Below are 8,975 nucleotides of genomic sequence, written 5' to 3' on the forward strand. Positions count from 1 at the left end.
AGCCTTACGAAGTTTGCAGATTTTATTTTCACCTTGAAGATCTCTCAACATAACTCTAGCTTTTTTCACAAGTGTATGATCATCTTCTTCTTCATCGATAATTCGTTGGAGCATTTCTTTGAGCAATGCGGGTTTTTCCATAAAAACTTCCGTGTCTATTTTGCCGTTTAAATATGCGCTTGTTACATCTAGCTGCGATATTTTCAAATTGTATTTAGCTGCTAGGGCCACCAACAATCTCAATGAGCTTAAACGAGCAACTGGCGCAAACGTGTCATGGAAGTCAATCCCGGGTCTCTGAGTAAATTCCTTTGCCACTACTCTCGCCTTACGTCGGTCTAAGGTTCCATCAGCTGCATACTTGTTGCGGAGAACTGTCCTGCAACCCACTACTTTGGCGTGATCTGGCTTGTCGACGACATCCCATGTGTCGTTGATGACTAGACTCTTAATCTCAGATAGGATGGCATCCTTCCATTCGTCCTTATCTGCACCGTGGATAGCTTCTGAAAAAGGAATTTCAGATGCTGCCATGACAAAGTCTATCTCTTCGTTTCGTGGATCTTCTTCCGAAGTTGGTTCAATGTTCGATCTATCGACTACAACAGGAAGATTTTGATTGCAGATCATGTGATACTGTTTCTTCGGACTTCCAACTTTTTTCCAGTTAAAATCTTGCGAAACCTTCCCGGACCCCTCTTGGTTTTGATTGAGTCCTCCATTTTCTCGATCTCTTCGTCTGGAGTGACTATCTCACCTGCGATTTCGTCTTCTTCGAAATCTTCTTGCATCAATGGAATTTCTTGCATATTGACAGTGGGAGCCTTCGTCTCTTCTAGACTGTTCCCCCCCCACAAATGTCAATATCAACTCTTCTCCTAGGATCCATATTGCCCAATAGATCGGAGAGCTTAAACCTTCCATATAAAGTTTCACTTGAGATTATATCTTCGTACTTATTGCTTTCGAATTCTTCTAAGAATTTGACATCTCTCGAAATTCGAATTTTTTGCTCTGACGGTATCCACACTCGATACCCTTTTGGATAATCTGAATAACCAAAAAATATTCCTTCAACAGTTTTCGGGTCAAATTTCCCTCGATTAGTTGATTTATCCAAAACGTAAGCTTTGCAGCCAAATATTTGTAGATGACTAACATCAGGAGACTTCCCAGTCCAACGTTTATAGGGGATATCTCCGTCAATACTTTTAGAGATGCATCTGTTTCGAACGTGATTTGCTGTCATTATGGCTTCTCCCCAAAATGATGCAGGAAGATTCTAATAACATACATCTGGCAGCCTCTACCAGCGTTCTATTCTTGCGTTCTGCCAAACCGTTCTGTTGAGGACTGTAGACCGTAGTCAAACGACGTTGAATACCAGAGTCTCGGAAAAACTTGTCCATTTCCTTGTTGCAATACTCTTTTCCATTATCTGATTGAACTGCTTTGATTTTTCTTTCCAATTGTGTTTCCACAAAGTTCTTGTATTCTCTGAATTTTGATGCTACTTCGGATTTCTTCCGAATCAGATACGTCTGAGTCCAACGACTGTAATCGTCTGTAAAAGTAACAAAATAACGAGCACCACCCTTAGACTCAATTCTCATAGGCCCGCATACATATGTACGATGTCCAGCAGATTTGAGGATCGATTAGGGCGTCTTGGAAACGGGGCGGTAGCAATCTTGCCAGAGATGCAAATTTTGCATGGGTTATTGGTACTCACAGCGCCTTTTAATTTCGCACCAGCAACAAGATTTTCCTTCATCATTACTTCCAAATCTTTGAAATTTAAATGACCAAAACGTCGATGCCAATTGTTAAAAATGTCACATGTCATAGTTACAGATGTAGCACATGCTTTCTGGTGATTTTCTCGAAGAAAGAATAGATCTCCATCTCGATCTGCTATCATCTTGACACGTCCACGACGATCTTGGATGAATGCCCGATTCTTCGTAAAAAGAACTTCACGATTCTTGTCCACGATCGCAATTGACAACAAATTTGTTCTGAAATCTTCTTTGCTTGATTTCCAACCATTTATCGTTAGTTTTACCCGAAAAGTAAGCTTCATGAACAAGTCCAGCCTTTTGGTTTTCTTCTCTCTTCCTTTTGAAGCAATCAGCAGCCTTGTAACCACGTTTACCACAGTAATTACACTTGTAGGTAATTTTTGGTTTCGAAGATTTTTCGTCTTGTTTCTTGTAGCTGTTTTTTGATGAGTTCGAATCCCTTGAGAAATGTTTAGAGAACATGACACCGCCGGTTGAACTTCCGTCAAGTTTCTGATTCCGTGCGTCATTCTCCTCGACAATCTTCACCTTTAGATTTTCCACGTTAGGTAAGCTATCTCTCGACTCGATAGCGCATCGAAAATTCTCAAAACTACTAGGTAAGCTGTATAGCAACATGATGGACAACAGATCACCATTTATCTCGATGCTCGTTCCTTGTAATTTATCGACTGTGTCCATAAATTTTGCTACGTGTTCACGAACGTCGTCATTTTCGCTCATCTTGTGTTGTATCAATTGTTTTAAAAACGTTGCCTTGCGTGCCGGTCCTTTGGATTCATATATGGATTCTAGTTTCATCCATATCTCCCGCGAAATCTCACAACTGCGAATCTGCCTAAGTTCCGATGCGTTCATGGCGAGGATTAAGTCTGATTTCGCCTTGTGATCGGCGGCGATCCATTTCTTTTGCTCCTCTTCTGTGACAGCACGAGCTTCACCTTCACCGGTAATTTGGGGTTTAGGCTTTTCACCGGATACATACGAAGTATCATTCTTGATAAGGAGAGCTTCTACCTGGATTTTCCATGTATCATAATTGCTTTTATTTAATATTTCAAAATGAATTTGTGAAACTCATTTCCACTAAATTGCGTTAGATCAATTGTTCGAGATTTTGCGGGATAGCAGTCTTCAAATTTCAGTTAATCGTGAACCTTGTAGTGACCCAGTTTAAAATTTAAACTTATGTTTCCGGTACCGCCACAACAGCGCGCCAAATGTGAAGGTACTAGCGGCTAGACTGGGAACTACTAGCGGAAATATAGCGGGGAGAAAACGGGCTCGCGCGGGTGGTTGAAGGGGGTAGTTCACTTTTGTTTAGTTTTTCGAAACGAACACACCTTGCGAAGAGCGATCCAAGTTTCTCAAATTTGTAAGTTAGACCTGAACAATTCCACTACCGTTCGGAGTAGATATTTTGTGTCCCCGTGAGGAATTCACCGTTTTTAATTCACCTGGGTAATTTATCCCACCTTCGTTGCATTTTTTTTTGTGTTTTGTTTTTGGGGCCAGGACCACGTGGTAAGGGTATGTTGTAGATTTCATTTTGTTGCATGCTGTTTCTTTAAGAAGCGCCCATTTGTTAATGTTAAGCGTTATCCCTAAGTTTCTCCCGGGAGGTTCTTTTTTTGTAATCTTGTAATTTCGGAAATTAGGAGCCGTCGTCCGGACCGCGAGCGTCCATTTTGTTTTCTTTTTTTTCTTCACTAACATTTTATTTTAACGGCACTCGACCCGCCATTTTCTTTTTGTTTAACATTACCAGCGATTATTGTATTCGTGATTTATGTTGTTTACTGATATTTGTGCCATTTAAAGTGGTTCTATTTTATCGTTATTTAACTTCACGTCTTGTTCTCTTTTATTTCCTCCTTGTTTAATGTTGCGTTTTGTTTTGCTTATGTTATACTTGTTTAATGTTGCGTTTTGTTTTGCTTATTTCATCATTGTTTAATGTTGCGCTATGTTGTGTCGAATTTTCTCATCGTTAATGTTACGCTTTGTTCGATTGAATTAAACTCGGGTTTTTCTTTGTGTTGTTGTTAGATTTCGGAAAAGTTAAAGTAAAATGTGGTAAGTGCGCCCCCATGGGAGCTAGGTGGCAATCAGGAGGTCGGGGGGTTGTTTAGTCAAATTTCTGTGGAAGCTACGGTTATTTAAAGCCGTTAGCGGGGGCGGACCTGAGTCTTCGCTTATGCGGCGGCGGGATGTTTTCGTGAAGCTTCCGTCGAGGTTATAGAGATTTCGGGGGTTGGTCGGGAAACGGTTGGTTGGGGACGGTGGAGCTAAATATTCGCTTATGCTGTTTAGTGATGCTAATCGTACGACCCCGAGGCGCTCTGTCACTCTTGCTTGGTCGGCGAAATAGTCTGACATTCATTAATACCCCGAATATCTATAAACGTCGCTTGATTTCAAGATGATTCAGATTATTCTTCTGAGTCCCCTCGCGACCGAAAGTTTGTTACCTCCAGCTCTAAGTTCCCGTTGACGTACCTTGACCGCGTAGTTCCGAGTTAAACATTGTTTTGTCATTAATCGAATTGTAAAATATGAGTAATACCTGGGATACGGTTTTTGAAGAGGGTTTTTCATCCGTCCCTGTCTGTAATAACTGCCTTATAATTTGTTTACTTGTTTTGCAAGCTTTAAACTGTCATTTTGTCTGTCATGTGCCCGTTTTTCTGTTATTTTAAATATTGTTGCATTCATCTTGTCGTTTATCTTTGTGATGTACTCAACTAGTTAATTTCTGGTACTTCGTTAACCTTAATTTCTGTCTTTTGTATGCGTTTCAATTTCTTTTTCATCAAAGTTATTACAGGCATTTTTAATAAAAGGTATTTTGCGTCCCTCACATGTGTGTTTTATTTGCGGCACTCTTCCAACTGGAACCCTCACCGTTTGCATTCCGAACCTTTTCCGCCAAAAGAAAATCACAACGTAGGGCTCCTCCGATTCGATGACGATCACGACCACATTTGTTACCGTTTTGCGCAGGTTCAAATATTTGGCGGAAAAAGTAATGTATTCAAATCATTACAACCTGTTTGTTAAAAGTACAATTGTTTGTTATTATGTGCCTACTATGTAATACAACACATGGCAACACCAAAGGGTAAAATTGCCAAACCTCCAACAGTTTCAAAAGTTAATGTAATTTTTTTTTATGTGAAGTTATACTTGTGATATATTGTTGCTTTCAGAATTAAAATCTCTATCAGAATTACTAAAAAAAAAGTATGTAATCCCATTTGAAAAAAAATATTTTGACAGTTTAGTCTTGAAGCCCTTGGAGCTATACGTGAATTTATTGAGCCGTTTTGTAGCCTATTAACAACCATTTAATTTGGTGTATAGATAATTAAAATCCTCCGATAAATAAGGGAGCTATGGACTCGTCTTTTTTTTGGGGACACCTGTATAAACATGATCGTATTTCCTGTTCAAAAGTGATACGTAATAGTATTTAACATTACTAGCATGGTAAAAGGGTTTTTATTGGCCACAGAAGCCTTCTGGAGCCAGTAAAACCCATTACCTTGCGTGTATTGTTGAATATTTTACGCACAACTGCATTAGGTAATAGTTATTTTTATATTAAGTGCGTGAAGAGAATGTTTTTTGTGCATGAAAAAGTCTTTTACGCCGAGACGAAGGTCGAGGCAGTATAAGCCTTTGAGTAAATAGTTATCTAGCTATTTACAAACTATTAAAAATTCCCCTTTTTGAAAAAAACAAAAATCGCATGAGCGTTACACTTATCACTTTGGAAACGTACGACACTCATATGAGCACGGGTGTAAAATTTTACTGGCTAGCCAGTAAAAATTATTAGTACAAATTATTAAAAATTCCAATTTTTGAGAAAAAAAAATCGTATGAGCTTTACACTTATCGCTTTGGAAACGCACGACACTCATATGAGCATGGGTGTAAAATTTTACAGGCTAACCAGTTAAGAGACATTTTCAAGGCGAATACAGTGACTTGTAAAACTGACGTTACAAGTGCGGAACAAATAATAGTCTTTGTTGATTAATAGAAAAATATTGTTGTGAAAAAAGATATACAATCTCGATAAAGTTCATAGTACGGCAGACGTCACTACAATTTTACGATTTTAAAATTGTTTTTGTAAACACGTAATTGAAAAATATGACGCAACCAGCAATACACACAATTGAATAATGTCTTCCTCAATACAAGGTGATTTACGAGGAATAATGAGCCCGGCGGAATAGAAAATGCAACCCGCAATTCATCAGGAGAAAAACCCGGACATTTACCGCTTCGATGTCCGGCTTTTTGTTGCAATGTATTGTGGGTTGCATTTTCTATTCCGTCGGGCTCATTATTCCTCGTAAATCATCCTGTATATACACTGCTCCCAAAAATTAACGCATCGCTAACATTTTCTGTGATAATCGAATAGTTTACAAAAATTTCCAAACATGGATACTACTCGTATGAATTGTTAACAAAGTACGTGCAAAAACTAAAATATTCGTAAATAGCTTGTCTTTGCTTATTTATTGTTAATAAAAAGTAAAAACATACTAAAAGATAAGGTGTTAACACGTCCAGTAAATAAACAGTTGTCCTTTTTGATCGAACTGTATCATAATTTTTATTGTCTTGCTAGCGATTTCTAAAAAATCACAAGTTTTGGTCACAATGAACTAAGTTTCTCGCAATTTGAGCTGTGATGAGTGCGTTGAAATGGCTACATTAGCGGGCGAAGGATATTCCCATCCTCTACTCCACTAGCGTAAATGTTTGATGTTTCGCAATCTACCATTTCTTCATGCAACATTACAGCAGGGAGACTGGAGACCGTGTTAGTCGTTCTGGACAAGGAAGACATCGGGCCACAACACCAGCACAGGACAGATATCTGAGATTGCTCGCCGTCAGGGAACGCTTCACCTATACCCTGCTTCTGCAAATGCAGCTAGCCCGAGGAACTAACGTTCAAATTGGCCTCTAAATCATTCGCCAATGTCTTCTAGAAGACAACTTGCACATCAGACGCCCTGCTACTGGACCCTCATTAACAACAGCTCCATCGGCAAGCACGTTTGTAGTTTGCCGAAAACCATGCCAGATGGAAAGATAATGAATGGGCACGAGTACCTACTGTTTTCAGATTAATCCAGATTTTGCTTGGAGTTATCTGACAGACGTGTAAGAGTAGGTAATTCGACACCAAATGAATGCTACGCCCAATGCAACTTTCTTGGAAGGCAGCCTTACGGAGGTGGCTCGGTTATGGTTTGGGGTGGTGTATGTTCTACGGCTCGTACCGATTTGCATATTTTTCCCAGAGGGACAATTAATAGCATTGCTTCTATGCAATGGCCAGTAGGGAGTCAGGACCTTAACCCGATAGAAAATGTGTGGGGCAGGATGAGGCGACGAGTCCAGGCTCTTCAGCCACCTCTAGCTACGCTGGGTGAACTTGGTGAGCAGATAATCGCTATTTGGGATAATCAGAACCGAGCAGATGTCCTGTCCTCTATTAACAGCGTGGGTAGACGGTGTGAAGCCGTCATTCATACCAGAGGTGGAAATACGCGCTACTGAGCCATTTACTCTAGTTTATTTTGTAGAGGCAGTTGTGACGATTTGCCTTTTTTTAATTATTGAATAATAGTTATTTTTATATTAAGTGCGTGAAGAGAGTGTTTTTTGTGCATGAAAAGGTCTTTTACGCCGAGACGAAGGTCGAGGCAGTATAAGCCTTTGAATGCACAAAAACATCTTCACGCACGAAATATAAACAATATTTTTTCTATAATTGATTCAAAAAATTGAAATTAAAAATTCAAATTTTTGAAGGAACTTTGAAGTTTCAATGCAGTGACCATGTTGCTAGGTAACTAATAAAATACAGTGCGTGAAGTGAAACACAGAAATAGTCGTGTGCGTGAAATCGCATTTCACACACTGTTTTGTATGGTTTCTATGGTTTCGATCTTACTAACAATGCAAAAAGAAATACACGTTAGAAAATGAACCACTTCAGGCACCGATAACTATGCGTGAATTTCAATTTTTTGAATCAATAATAGAAAAATTATATTTTTTCTGTAAAACTCTTATTGCAATTTAAAATACTCTCGAATAAGAACTGATTTGTTGTGATTTATTTACAACTTATTTACAACTACTTATCAACTATTTTCACATTTTCTAAAGTGATGCGTTAATTTCTGGGATCAGTGTATCTACTAACCAGTTAGTAGTAGCATTGTTAGTAGTTAGTAGATATATGGGTCAATCACGGATTACAATATCGAGGCAGTGGAAGTATGTTACACATGATTTAATTTATAGTAAAAATAGAAAATGTATACACGAAATATCTGTTGTTACCCTTTACAGTATTGCTCAGGTTATATCTGTTACAAGATTTTGTACTTGGCTTAGTAGAGCAAATAGTGGTCTATGGAGATTATAAAGATGTTGCTTCAATTTTCCATGTGGACTTCCACAACATTCTGTACTGTCATAACAAATAAAAAATTACATTTTATTGATTCTGTTGAAAGCGATACGATATGTTCTCTCAACGCTAAAATTAAAGCCGATGCGTGCTTCAACAGCTTTAGTTTTAGTGATAAAGTTTGGTAATGAAATCAATAAAATGTTATAGCAGTAAACATAATCAATCGTTAAAAAAATGTTACGTCTTTGTTACACAACATTTGAAAGGATTATTAGCGAATAATTAAATATAGCTGCATAGGATAATACACTTCGCTCCAAAATTAACGCATAATTTGTAATTAAGATGATATTATTTTTGTTAACTGTTTTTTTCAACAGATGTGACGGAAATATGTTTACCTTTCTTATTCAGGTTTTTTTTGAAGATAAATCAACACAAAATGTTGATGGGGTTTTGTTTAAGTGAAATAAAAAACACAGCAGTGTTATTTTCTGTTTATTCCTTGCCACATTTCTGTCAATTATCAACGTTAACTGCTTTGAAAGTAGCCTGTCATTGTTATATTCGAGTAAAATGGATGAGTTCGAATAAATCTTACCGCGGAAAAATGTGCGATGGTGGTGGCGTTCTCCGAAAAATGCGAATCTCAACAATCCATCTCTCGACGCTTGGGGGTCACTCAATCTACCATTCTAAGGGTTCAAAATCGAGTTAGA

This window comes from Tenebrio molitor, chromosome 2 (assembly GCF_963966145.1).
Source record: "Tenebrio molitor chromosome 2, icTenMoli1.1, whole genome shotgun sequence".
Taxonomy (NCBI): domain Eukaryota; kingdom Metazoa; phylum Arthropoda; class Insecta; order Coleoptera; family Tenebrionidae; genus Tenebrio; species Tenebrio molitor.